Source organism: Ptychodera flava, chromosome 1 (genome assembly GCF_041260155.1).
Source record: "Ptychodera flava strain L36383 chromosome 1, AS_Pfla_20210202, whole genome shotgun sequence".
In the NCBI taxonomy this organism is placed as follows: domain Eukaryota; kingdom Metazoa; phylum Hemichordata; class Enteropneusta; family Ptychoderidae; genus Ptychodera; species Ptychodera flava.
The window spans coordinates 51,386,581-51,400,293 of NC_091928.1; the positions used below are offsets into that span (position 1 = coordinate 51,386,581).

The window sequence follows — 13,713 nt, forward strand, 5'->3', positions numbered from 1 at the left end:
ATGAATATACCCGGTACACTATACACTGACAAACTGCATAGTCCTGTAAAAAAACAGTAAAGGAACCCCGGATTGAATGGTATTTTATCCAGTGAAAGGGAGAGCCCTGTGGTGGTAACCTGCCAAAGAGATCACACAAAGAAATGTCTTTAGTGTTATTATGATTATTATTGATAAAATGAAAATTCTTGACAAAGTTGTACAATTCAGGTAAATATCACTTGACAAGCCATACATGCTGATAATAATAATGATTCGAATATATATACATAAGCAAATAATAAGTGTAACTTGGTAAGAAATAAAATACAGCAAAACCTGTACTATCTCAACTTTGCCTAAAATAGAACGGTCAAACTTTAGAGGTTTTTAAAACCATTGCCTATTGACACAATGACAAATATTCCCCAATATACCAAACACCATTTTGAAGATTTCAAGTCCAAGTGGAGGTAGACAGGTTTTACTGTATATGGAAAATGTTTAAAAGACTACAGGCCTCTAAAATGAGAATTAAACATTAATAAAGACAAAAGAATTAAAACAAATACTGGCCAACTCTTCCATGAATGCCATAAAATAACATCTGATTCCAAATCATAGTGTCAATGACACTATCACTAAAATCTAAATCAAGTCATTCCTAGTTACTAGAATACATCTGTCAAATGAGTAGTTCTGAAGAATAAATTTTTTGACTCAAAACTGAAAAATTGTTCCAATGACACTTGGCTCACATTTGGTTTGATGTAGCAGGCCAGAGTGAGTATACTTAAAGTTTACCCCTGGGATCATGCATACAAAGTTTCAAAGCAACTGAACAAGCAATTTCTGAGAAAATGATCTTTTTAACCAAAAATTGAATACATTGCCCAAAATACAAATACCCATAAGAAATTTCACCAAAATTTTAAGACACTCAAATAAGGTTGCCTCTAGGTACATGCATACCAAGTTTAAAAGAAATCAGAATGGTTAATTCAGAGAAAATGATTTTGTGACCAATTTGCTGAATTTTCCCTTTTATACCTCGTTAGATATTTTTGACACTGACATATCATTTGAGCATTTGAACAAATTCACATCTCCACCTATGGGTGTACCTGTACATCAAATACTAAGTTGGTAGGTGCCACGATTTTGGATTTTTAGATTTGGATGGACATATATTGCACATACTTACAGACATACAGACACTGCCAACCATATAAGCTCTCAGGTATATATGCATAAAACATATCCCGAATGTAGGCATAAAACCTGCCCAAGAAATACAAATATGCAAATCTCACTAAAATCTGTAAACAAGCAACCTAGCAGCCGATAGGTCTCTGCTGTATTGTGTAGAGACTTAACTATTTATGACATATGTTTTGATGAATGTGGAAATCTTTGACAGCCTTTGATATGTTTGAAGGTGAAAAAGACATGGGACTCATTAGGATAAAAAGCCAAGAACCTCTGCTCAGGCTGAGAGGCAGGAAAGATAAAACTTTCCTGGCCGACCTTGACCTTGATTGAGATCATCAAGAAGAACATTTCTACCAAATATCAAAGGCATAATACAAGCAGTTTTTGAAAACAAATTTTTTAACGAAAATGGCAAAATTACCCTAAAAATACAAAATTGCAGATTTCAGCATAATTTCAGTATATCATATTGAGATAAGCACTAGGAACCGCAACACCAAATATCAAAGCTATCAGACAAGTAACTTATGAAAACCAATCTTTCTGATAAAAATTGCACCCAAAACACAAATTACACATTTCATCAAAATTTTGATACACATTACTTTAAGTTAACCCCTTGTTACCTGTATAATTAATACCAAGGCTATCAGATAAGCACTTGTTAGAAAAAAAAAACGACCCAAATGGCTAAAATAACCCCTACAATACCAATTGTAGATTTCATCAAACAAATGAAATATACGCTACACATTTTGGTCATCCCTGTGAATCATGTATGCAAAATATCATAGCCATGAGAAAAGCAGTTTTGGTGAAAAAGTTTTGATCATGACCAAAATTGCAAAACTAGCCTCAAAATTACAAATTTGCATATTTCTACACAATTTGAACAAATGTGAAATAGATTACCCCTAGGGATCTGTGTACCAAATATCAAAGCTATCTGACCCGTAGTTTTGAAGAAGATTGTTAAGATTTTTGACTAAAAATGACAAAAATTGCCTAAAAGTAATAATATGCAAAATTCAAAATGAATGAGTCAGCTTATATGATCAGCTTCCCATCTCTGACAGCAAAGCTAAAAAGTAAAAATGAATAGTTTTTCTTAATATCGCTATTGAGGAAATAGGATACATACAAAGTCCTACTTTTGATGTTTAACAATTTTCAGAGGAAATTGTTTTGCTATGACCAAATTACACATTTCCTGTAATAACAAGGCCTAACTGTCTGACCCTACCCAGGATTGTATTTTTGTCTTTAGATGTGGGCCAAAAGTATTCTAAAAATTGGCATGCACTCTTTACAGCTGGAGCATGGTCAAAGTTACTCAGGAAATGCACTCCAATATAATAAAGGAGTGCAAGAACAAGATTATTGCTTCAAGAAAAATAACAAACTGCTAAACCTTCTCCTCATGCACAAAAACACCCAAACGAGGTAGTCTGCCATCTTCTTCTCCTTTCACTGAAAGTTTTCCAGCATCCTATAGAGAAAGAATAATCCTGGTAAAAAATATGTAGCCAATTAAAGATAACATTCTTTATACAACTCTGAAAGGCTTTGTTCTTAAATTTGTCCAGCATGTGAACACGAAGTTAAACCACTACTGCGGTGACAGAAGCTACTCCAAAGTGACAAAGAGCATAATGAACATGACATACTATTCCCTTTAAGGAAACCAAATATTAAATCATATTGTGTTGAATACCGAGAGATATGATACTTACATCAACAATGCCTACAATCTTCCCCAGCGCATTTTGAACTGCAAAGGTCATCTCCAACACTCTGATTGCTGCCAATATTCTGATCCCTAAAATGCAAAAAATATTATGCATTATGTTCCTCATCATAATAATAAAGTCTATTTACACTCATTCCATTTCATTACATAAGTGTAGCATATTGTATGTCATTTCATTTTGAATTTCAGGTGCATTTGACTCAAAATTGCTTCAAAATGTAAACTAATATAACGCAATACACACTCAATGATTCACTGACTTTAAAACTATTTACTACAACACAATATTCTACCCCACTCAATGTACAAAGCAAACATGGATAGATTTACTGCTATGCCAACCTTTCCAACTTTAAAAAGCAGAGACCTTGGGGTTGTGTCTGTCCAAGTATGTGTACATCGTTTATGTTAAACTTCCATCAAGGTACAAGAATAGCAATTTACTTTTCATTGCTTTGCTGTCTATCACATTATGCCTGTTATTTATGCTTGTAATACTGGTAACAAGGTTTACCTTTGACATCAATGTTTGAAAAGAAAAGATTTGGGAAAATGAAGGTTTGTCAAGTTTTAGGGCTGTTCAGCCATAATTTAAACTCTATGGTTTGCTACCGTTGGGAAGTGAGTACAGGAATAGAGCGTTGTGTGAGTGAAAAACATATTACAAAAGGTAATGCAAAATTAATTATATCCTTACTTTCTTTGGTTCCCTTTGATAGAAGGAATATCACTTTAAGATTCCTTTAAGGTAACCTTGTCCTTGATGTGTTTGGTACAAGTCCAGATTTAGCAGATCAATACTATCTGAAATAGGGGGGTGTATCAGGCATCTGAAAAGAGATTAAAACCAGGAAGAACAGTACCAAGATGCATACGACACACAGTTTCCCTACTTCCAGTTATTTAAAATTATAGACATGAGGAGACATGAGGAGAGACTGCACTAAACATATATGGTGCTAATTTCTCAAGAAATGTCATCTTACTCACTGAACACAACTGTTACTTGTTAAATAAAATTAAAATAAGTCCAAACACATAAACTGAACTTCATTACCACTTAACTGACACCTTACGTCCATTCCATGATAACTATGATATTTTTTCATTACTTATAGTATATACTCAAGTTTGAAGTATCAATAGAACCTTCACTGATAAGACATTTTCCTATTTCATGAATGCCCTTTCTGCTACACCACATTTATTTACTAGTTTTCATGATGACTTTTGGGGCAGTTGCAGCAGTTGAAAAGTTCTTTCATTAGAATGCGTACTTGGAATGTGCTATTTTCACTGGCAGCGACTCAATAATTACACAAATATGTAAAAACAGTGCATTCCAGTTTCAATCTTGCCGGCTGCAATTTTCACTGGCAGCGACTCAATAATTACACAAATATGTAAAAACGGTGCATTCCAGTTTCAATCTTGCCGGATGCAATTTCCACTGGCAGCGACTCAATAATTACACAAATATGTAAAAATGGTGCATTCCAGTTTCAATCTTGCCGGCTGCAATTTTCACTGGCAGCGACTCATAATTACACAAATATGTAAAAACGGTGCATTCCAGTTTCAATCTTGCCGGCTGCAATTTTCACTGGCAGCGACTCAATAATTACACAAATATGTAAAAATGGTGCATTCCAGTTTCAATCTTGCCGGATGCAATTTTCACTGGCAGCAACAAATTATCTCTAGGCACCTATGTACCAAATATCAAAGCTAAATTGTTGAAGGACAATGGATGGACGGATGGGACAGAAAATTAGTCTATTTGAAAAGCTACTTAGGCAAATGTGAACATCACAAACACATGTCTTTGTACGATACAGTTTTTGATATTCAAATATAAATTTTGATTATTTGTAGATGAATTTTGTGATCAACTTGGATTAAACACAAAAAGGTTAATTTATCATAATCAATTATGGTCACTGTGACGATATACTGTAAATATTTGATTTAGATAGGGTGGCCTATTATCTCTGAGAAGATCATTCATTTGATAGAAGACACTCACAGAATACACAGTATAATATATTGCTATGGTGAGAAAGGAATTAAACCTTACCTTAACTTTCTCTAAGAACTGGAAAATGGCCATTCAGCCTAAAGGTTATTGATGTCATTTCATTGTAAAGAAAGAAAATCAGGCCCATCAATATTTTGATCTGCAAAAGAAAATAATGACAATATCACTGTTCTCTCCCATATAGTTATCAAAGCAAGCCAACAATTGTATGAAACATGAACATACATACATACATACATACAGACAGACTGACATAAACAGACTGGCACAGACTTATGACAGTGGCCCCAAGTGTGCCTTCGCCCATGGAGATTGATAAAGATATAACAGCTGAATGTAATGATAAATAGTTAAACAGGAACTTCCCCTATAAAAGCTGGATTTCTGTAAGTCTTTGCAAATATTAAAAACCACGCTACTGATTGGACGTGCTGTGTTTGGTTGCAGAATCCCATAGTTTTGTCATGTTTCAGGCATTCACTGAATCTTACATTATGACGTGGACTATGCGCTGCAAAATTCAATACAGTCTAACTTTATAGTTAGGCTGTATTGAATTTTGCAGCGCATATTTTGTCCTTTTCTGCAATTACTATCAACAACAATAATAACAACCACAACAACAACAACAAATTTACAGAGTCCAAATATATGTTTATTTTTCTCCATTTTTAAATATTTAATCATCATCATCATCAATATCATCGGAAATTGAGGACCCTATGGTGGAACTAGTGAAGTGATACTGGGTGTTGTTGTCATATAACACCGATATGCTAAGATTACCAGGGTTACACTCACTAGACGAGTATTCTTATAATATTGTATCACATTGTTGCACCAAAATCAATCCATTCCATTGCTAGAATCTGGATGCACGGACGTAATTTATACTTATCTGAATTTATACTGTGCTTTGCGCACAGATCGCAGGGATCAGACTAAATATTAGTAAATGTAAAATGTCGCAAAACAAAAATTAATATGTTGCTACATTGTCAACCCCCCCCCCCCCCCCCCCCCCGTATGGCATACCATAGCGATCGAATTCCCCACTACCAGGACACAAAGTGCGATCAACCCTGTTGCCCTCCACTCCCTCGGTGGAAAACATTGATAGGTGCATGACATTCAAGTCTGAATTACATGATTCAAAGTCAGTCATCATCTGCATCTGTTACAGATCTTGACGGAGAAATTTTCATTATTTATTCCGAATTCCAGTCGGTCATATGGACCGACATGTTGCTAAAAACTTTCGGCCCGACGAGAAATCTGTCGGTCTCAGACCGTCGGACCAACGTTAATTTCGCACACTGACTGCATGGTTTACATGTATTGCCTGCAAAAATACCTCAGGGGTTTGATAAAGGGGAGGGGGGTGTCTGGAAGATTGATGAGGTACATTATCTTTTTTATTCAATACATTGTACATTCTTTTTTCCCCACTCTCCCACCGTTCCTTTTTGTCAAACCTTCTCTGGCTAATTTTTTTATTGACATTTGTTTGGAATATTTTTCATAATCCCTCACTCTTAAACATTAAAAAAAATTTTGGATATATTTGTTGGAAGCCAAACCTGCTAAAAGCACCTCAGCTATGTTTTCTAATGATTTTTTACTGCATTTCCACACCAAATACATTTTACAATACCAAATGCTTACTAAATCATTACATTATATACTCTTAGTTCCAGTAGGTATAAAATTACCAAAAAATCTAAAAAATACAAAATGAAAGATAATCCTGCAAAGATGACAGTTTTGCAAAGTTACCCAAAAATTCAAAATTCTGGATTCCTAATTTCAATATATCATATTAACATAAACCCTAAGAACCTGTTTGCTGAATATCAAAGCAATAAGATTAGTAAATTTTGAGAAACAAATTTTTTGACCAACCAGATATGAACTGAAAATGCTCACGTTTCATTATATATTGCATTATATGTAAATTTGAACCTTTGCCACATGTTTGCAACTTCATTGAAAGTAATATGATCAGGATAATGAACAGTATTCACCGCCAATTAATTCTAAAAGTTCATGAAGTATACAAATATGTAATTAGCTGAAATAAAAATATTAAAGTTCTTTGACTTCTGTCATTGTATCACCATTTTATATAGCAAGTATAATTACCTTGGCCAAGTCCTTCAAGCCATAAATGCCGAACTGTGAAAGCTCATTAGATATGCAAATTATACATTAGCTGACATGAAAATGTGAAATGACTTTCGATATTGTTTTAACCTGGTATAATCATCAATGTACATAGCATGTTTTGCCAACTTTGATCAAGTAAATCCCAGTATATATCCGTAATTAGAAAAGATTATTGAATATACAAATTAGGAATTGGCTGAAGAAAAATGCTTAATGACTTTCAATAATGTTGTATCACAGTATCTTTAATGTATATAGCAAGGTTCATCAACTTTGGTCTGGTCAATTCAGATATATATCCCTAATTAGCAAAGTTCAATAAATATGTAAATTAGGAATTGGCTGAAGTACAAATGCTTAATGACTTTCAAGAATGTTGTATCATAGTAGCTTCAATACATGTGGCAAGTTTCATCTACTTTAGTCCAGTCAATTCAAATATATATCCCTTATTAGCAAAGTGTATTAAATATGCAAATTAGGAATTGGGTGAAGTTAAAATGCTTGATGACTTTCAAGAATGTTAAATTATAGTATCTTCAATATACATACCAAGTTTGGTCAATTTTGATCAAGTCAAATCAGATATATATCCCTAATTAGGAAAGTTCATTAAATATGCAAACTAGCAACTATCTTTCATGTCATCCCTTAATGGTTCCCACTACTGATATATTTTGGTATGAGCAACATTTGTAGCAAATCTCGTCAAATTGTGTGCAGTCGTTTTTAATGTATATCTGTTTTTTCTAAAATCATTAATTATGCAAATGAGCAAAAAGTATGCAAGCCACACCCACCAAAAACTAATCAGTTCTTGCCTTTTGTTAACTGAATCTATTTACCAGATTTGATTCTGATCTGATCAGCCGTTTATGAGATATCAGACCAATAGACAGACAGACAGACAGACAGACAGACAGAAAGACAGACACACAACCACACAGGCAGACAGACATCGCTGCGACAAATGCTCACGTGTGTGAACACGTGAGCAAAAAATGAGAAAAATTGCCCCCAAAATACAAAATTGCAGATTTTATCCTAATTTCACTATATCTTATTAACATAAACCCTAGGAACCTGTACACTACATATCACAGCTACCAGATCAGTAGTTTTAAGAGAATTTTTTTTTGACAAAAAAGGCAAAAATTACCCCCAAAATACAAAAAATTGCAGATTTCATCAGAATTTTAACACATGATTAGATTTTGATCAACCGTTAGAACCTGTGTACCAAATATCAAAGCTTGCTTTCAGATCAGGAGTATTTGGATGAAACAATTTTTACCAAAAATTTGGAAAATTTTCCATAAATTACAAATATGAAAATTACCATAAATATGTATAAACTTGACTGAGGTCAGGTCTCCTGAAGAACATGTGTACCAACTTTTTAAGCAATCAGACAAGCAGTTTCAGAGAAAAAGATGTTTTGACTAAAATCTGAAAAAATTGCCTTAAAAATAGAAACATGCAAATTTCATCCCGATTTCTGCACACATAATTTAGAATACCTAAGGGAATCTGCCCTCATTACTTTTTTCATTTACTTTTTGGCACTGACATGTTCATTTGAAATCTCCACCCTAGGTGCACCTGTACGCCAAATACTATGACAGTAGGTGCTGCGGTTTAGGAGTTTTTGATGTGGACGGACATACATACATACATACATAAATACTGTACATACATACATACAGAGGCTATTTTGCCACTTATAAGAATACCTCCCATTAGCATATATACATATGCACATATTGGAGCTAAAAATAAAATTAGGGAACTATTGAAGTTTGCGTTATCATGACAACCAGTAAGTTGGAATACATGGGGTCTGAGACAATGAACCTTATGACAACTTTGACTGTAATTTAATCACTTTTGGCGGGGAAAGTACGAAGGGTAATTGGTTTCAGATAAATCTTGCGGGACTGATTTAGAATGAAGTGTAAACATGGGATGTGTAAGGAGCTGGTGAGAGGTTTCATATGTTCTCACATAACATTTCTTAGCACTGTCCCAGCTGAGAATTATAAGTTTCTTAGAAGAAAATTTCCTGCCGTGAAAAAAGTAAAACATACTAACAGTATGACAATGACGATTCGGAATCAAACATACGGCCCACCATTACGATGCGAAGCCAATCGTAACTTAATACCACAAGCTGTGCGAAAAGAATTTTGGCGGGTAAATCCCTAGACTGGTTGAATTTAACCGCCGTTGAAATATTATTTGAGTTTTTGATAGCCTGCTACTCACATTAACATACCAACACAATAATTGTTGGCAAAATGAATTAGTATATCATAAAAACACGACTTTTCTTCTCCCCGTCTGTGTTACTGTGATGGTGATGTATGAATTCACTCACAGAATTACCTTTTTCAAGGCCCCCTTCTACACAATGTCAAGGGATAACGGCGACATGAAATGTGTTATACTATTACAGAAACAAAGCAGATTTGTGGTATTAAAATATTATTGATGATGAACTGGTCCCTTCTCAAGTTGTCTATGCGTAGTAGATAAAATTATGAAATACCCAACATTTGAGGAAACACGAGTTTGTACCACTGTCGATAAGACACGGTGAGGCCTTTATATATATGTCATGGAGGTCGACTTACCCGACCAGAATTTTCAACGTCCACGTCCATGGGAAATGCAAACGGTTTTCCTTGATATGCTCGCGACAGGCGAGCTCCTTGGTCCACAGTTAGGCGCCATTGTCTCCGCTGTATACCAGGTTCAAAAGGCGGGCTGATAATTTTGAAGAAGACAGTTAATGACCTGCGTCCCAGCAGTAAGGCATCCGCAGGCGAAATGGTCTCAGGCGCGACCGACCGGTTCAATGCACAATGCACACTTGTACTTGTAGGAGCCAATCAGGGTCAAAGGTCATGTGTCGTCCACACTTGGCCGACCAAAAATAAGTATAATTCATCATTACCCCTATTCAAACCTCAACGTAGACACTCATTATCGTTAATATGAACATTTCCTCATAATGATTTCAGGGATAAGCAAACATATTAAAAGTGGAAAGTAAACTGTGCTACATTGACCTCTAACCTTTATTACATATTCAGACCTTTACGTCCCTTGGCAATATTCGACAAGGTCGAGAAACTTGAGTGTTAAACCGGTAACTCTCGGTAGGGCCCTACCGAGAAAAATCGATGAAAATGGGCGGAGCAAAACATAACTAATATGGTTTCTTTGTGAACAAAAAGTAGCAAATTAAAACAGCTGGTTGAACACCTCCAAAAATAGAACGTGCACGCCACATACTGTAAACATTGACTGCACGGTGACTTTACGTATACTATTTTCACCCAATTTTACGGTTTACTTTCCATACGTTACATCCACTCATTTCCCCAATAGGTTTTTCTTGAACATAGACTTTTTCGAAGTCTTACTGGAGCAGAGGTTCGGCGCGGCGTCGCCTCGGATTTGTACAAACCGTGATGACGTTGCCAGGCGATCGATCGACACTCCTTAGTTCTCATGCGTCATGGTATACGTTTCTCGTCCGAAAACGAAGCGTTTGTCATTGTATTCAGCGCCTTTTTGAATGATTCAACATAATGCATATCATGACAGTGGCAATAGCTATCCGCATCTTTGTATACGGGTAAACGATGCAGAAATCGTAGAAAATGTAGTTTTCTGCCACGGGATCTATTATCGGGGTTTTCCTCGGCTCAGTCATAGTATATATAGTGTACATCACTCTTGCAGGGAGTCTTGATTGAAGATAATAATGAAGCACCGTTTGTCCAAACGCCGTCCTAGAAATGCCGCATTTCAGGAAAGAACGGGAAAAAATCAAAACAGTTCTGAAAGAACAGCAAATTCGCCTACTAGATGTCCAAATTTATCGAGTGTGGTTATTTCAATGGACGACGGACATTTACCACAATGCTCAACGGCCAAGTCGTCTACCAAATTTTGTAGAGCTTTTGTCTTACAAACAATCCTTTCCTCGTTCGACCTTAGTTCAGCGAGGCAGGGCTGTGTCTCCATTATAAAACGTAGTTTTCCACAGTTCTTGGATGGTAGTTGTAGTTTCCTTTTCAAAACTTGCGTTGTCTCATGAACTCGGCGCTGTCGGATGGGAGGGTACCGACGACTATTCCCCGGCTTCGATTACAAGTTTTATGGTGACCGAAATGAAATGTGGTGTCGATTTGTTGTCTTATGATTATTTCAAAAAGCTTCTGAAAATACTTATTTTAGAAATCAAACCTGTTAATATTTAATCACCAAAAATAAAATCAGAATAAAGTGATTTCATAAATTCTCCGAGCATTCGTTTCAATGTTCATCCCTCCTTATAAAATGGTGAGTTCTAGTATTTCGCTACTTTGAACGATCCCGCCAAAATCGAGTGCACTGCACTTCTACACTCTCCACGCAGTCGCGATACTATTCATTACAAACGCGTGGTAGTCAGAGTCAGACTGCTAATCACACTATGTCAGCTGGCTTTATGAAGATAGCGGTCACTGATGAGCACTAGAGGTAGCCACGGGAATTTTCTTTGCCAGGAATGAATTGGAGCTAACTGTGATGGGGATCGAGCGCGGACATTTGAGTGCAACTTATGGGACTGATTAGTACGGTGACCTCAGCTGCCGCCGGCGACGTTTGTCAACTCGACGTGTGATCACTGAGATCAGTATAAGTGACCCAGCACAGTGACGACCGAATATGCCGAAGGCGATTGCAGGCGTCAAAAAAATCCCGGTTTTGTCAGCACATTGGAGGCTACTTGTCTTTTTGAATTTTGACTTTGTTCGCTTTGTGTTGCATAGGCATGCACGGCTTTAGATCGGGAAAAAAAATGTATATCACTTTTGGAAACAGCTATAAAGAAGCGATAGTTACGCATATCGCATTGCGATGATTGCGCTTTCAACAGTACGTTGACTAGAGGGTAAAACTTGACATTTGAAAAGAAGATAGAAGATATACAGACAGTGTAGACAAAGTGAAAGATCATGCCAGAATTTGTGCTGGTACTTGTCCGTGGTCTCAACCCGAACATACCAGACGTACTTTATGCCGGGCATGAATGACAGTATAGGCCTTCCTGTCTGTAAAATGTACGGCTCAGGTAGGCCAACACAAATGAAAACGGTCCTTTTCAGGACCAACAAATTTTCCAAAAAGAGAACTACCGAATCAAATGTGTTTGCATGTATTTGTTATACACAGTGTGTGTGCGTTTGTATCTTTCGGTACGCTCCGAGTATTTGGTGTTTTTCCCCGCCTTGAACAATCAACGCTACGTACGGAAAAAGTAAACAACGTATCGCTAATGACTCATTTGCAATTTGCATATCATGTCAATCATGCAGATTCAAACTGAACATCGAACGTTATACCGGCGATATTACCGGCAAATATTTTATCCTTTTTCTGGTTCCAGACGTCATTTCAAATTTAATTTCGTCAGAAACCAAGTATATTGTGCCCCAAATACTTATACACATATCCCTCAATTTCCAAGAAAAAAATTAATCGTTAGATTTCTTAATTAACGGTTTTTATGGACGGCGTCCAGAGCGTACCGAGTACGTTTGAATATCCCACCATTATGACCACTCTCGTAGGTTCTCGCGCTTTTATACGGGAGTTGGGGCTTTAAATTGACGTTGTGTAACTCTTATGTGTAACTTTGTAAATGCCATGAAACGTGGCAAGTATTACCGCTTAAAATAGGATCCTATGTGCGCTATCGTGAGGAGATTTGCATCCTTTTATATAGAGAATTTTATGTAAGTTTTGTAAGGCTCGAAAACCGTCTCTGTGTTCCGTTCGCTTTGCTGTTCATGAGATACAGTGATACTCCTTGTCGTTTGATGCCGAATGACTTTGCTACTCTCCTAAATTACGCTAGCCCGTCAGGCTTGTAGGCACCAAAAATTACTTGCCTGGCAGTGAAAACTGCTAGCCAGTTAGCCCTGCGTACAGGTCTGTGTGTTCATGGAGGCCGTATAACGCCGGGAACACATACGCAGGGCGCGGGTCGCTTCCAGAACCCGGAAGTAAGAGTGCAAAGGAGATATACGACCCGGCAGTTGGAGTGATCGCGTCAAAACCGTTTTTTTCCGGAGCGAATATTAAAAATTCGCAAGCGTGGCTGATGACTATAAAAAAATTCGCCAAACACGATTGGAACTCATTTGGGACAATTAATCTTTATATTTTTCAAATTTCTCAAAAATGATAGGTGCCCTATAGTTGAATGTTGCGATACTACAAATTAGTCATAAAAACGAGTGTGTAACTTAAAAAGGAAAGCAGATGAGGTTACATTTGCAGAATAAATCGACAACACTTCACCATCCCATTATCCCAAATTAGTTCCAATCGTGTTCAAATGAGTTTTACTCGCATTTATGAGTGGCGCGAACACTGCATATGACCAAGTCAGTTTCACTTGTTATATCTTATTCAAACCAAGGGGCAATCCCGCATGTCATAAAAGCGGCAAGAAATTAACTGCAGCAGTGGATTATAAGTTCTATTTTAAATTGGAATAAATTCCCAC

General features: G+C 36.5%; 1 long non-coding RNA gene across 2 annotated transcripts; it reads right to left on the reverse strand.

Moving 5' to 3' along the window:
- Nucleotides 1-1,073: 1,073 nt before the first annotated feature.
- LOC139140551 (uncharacterized) lies at nucleotides 1,074-10,157 on the reverse strand. Of its 2 annotated transcripts, none has more exons than XR_011554020.1 (5): nucleotides 9,779-10,157; nucleotides 5,019-5,118; nucleotides 3,639-3,745; nucleotides 2,925-3,010; nucleotides 1,074-2,680 (listed from the first exon to the last, which is right to left on the reverse strand). It is a non-coding gene; the product is annotated as an uncharacterized lncRNA (long non-coding RNA). The 2 variants fall into 2 exon arrangements; XR_011554019.1 differs by having other exon boundaries at nucleotides 3,639-3,771.
- Between the last annotated feature and the right edge of the window lie 3,556 nt (nucleotides 10,158-13,713).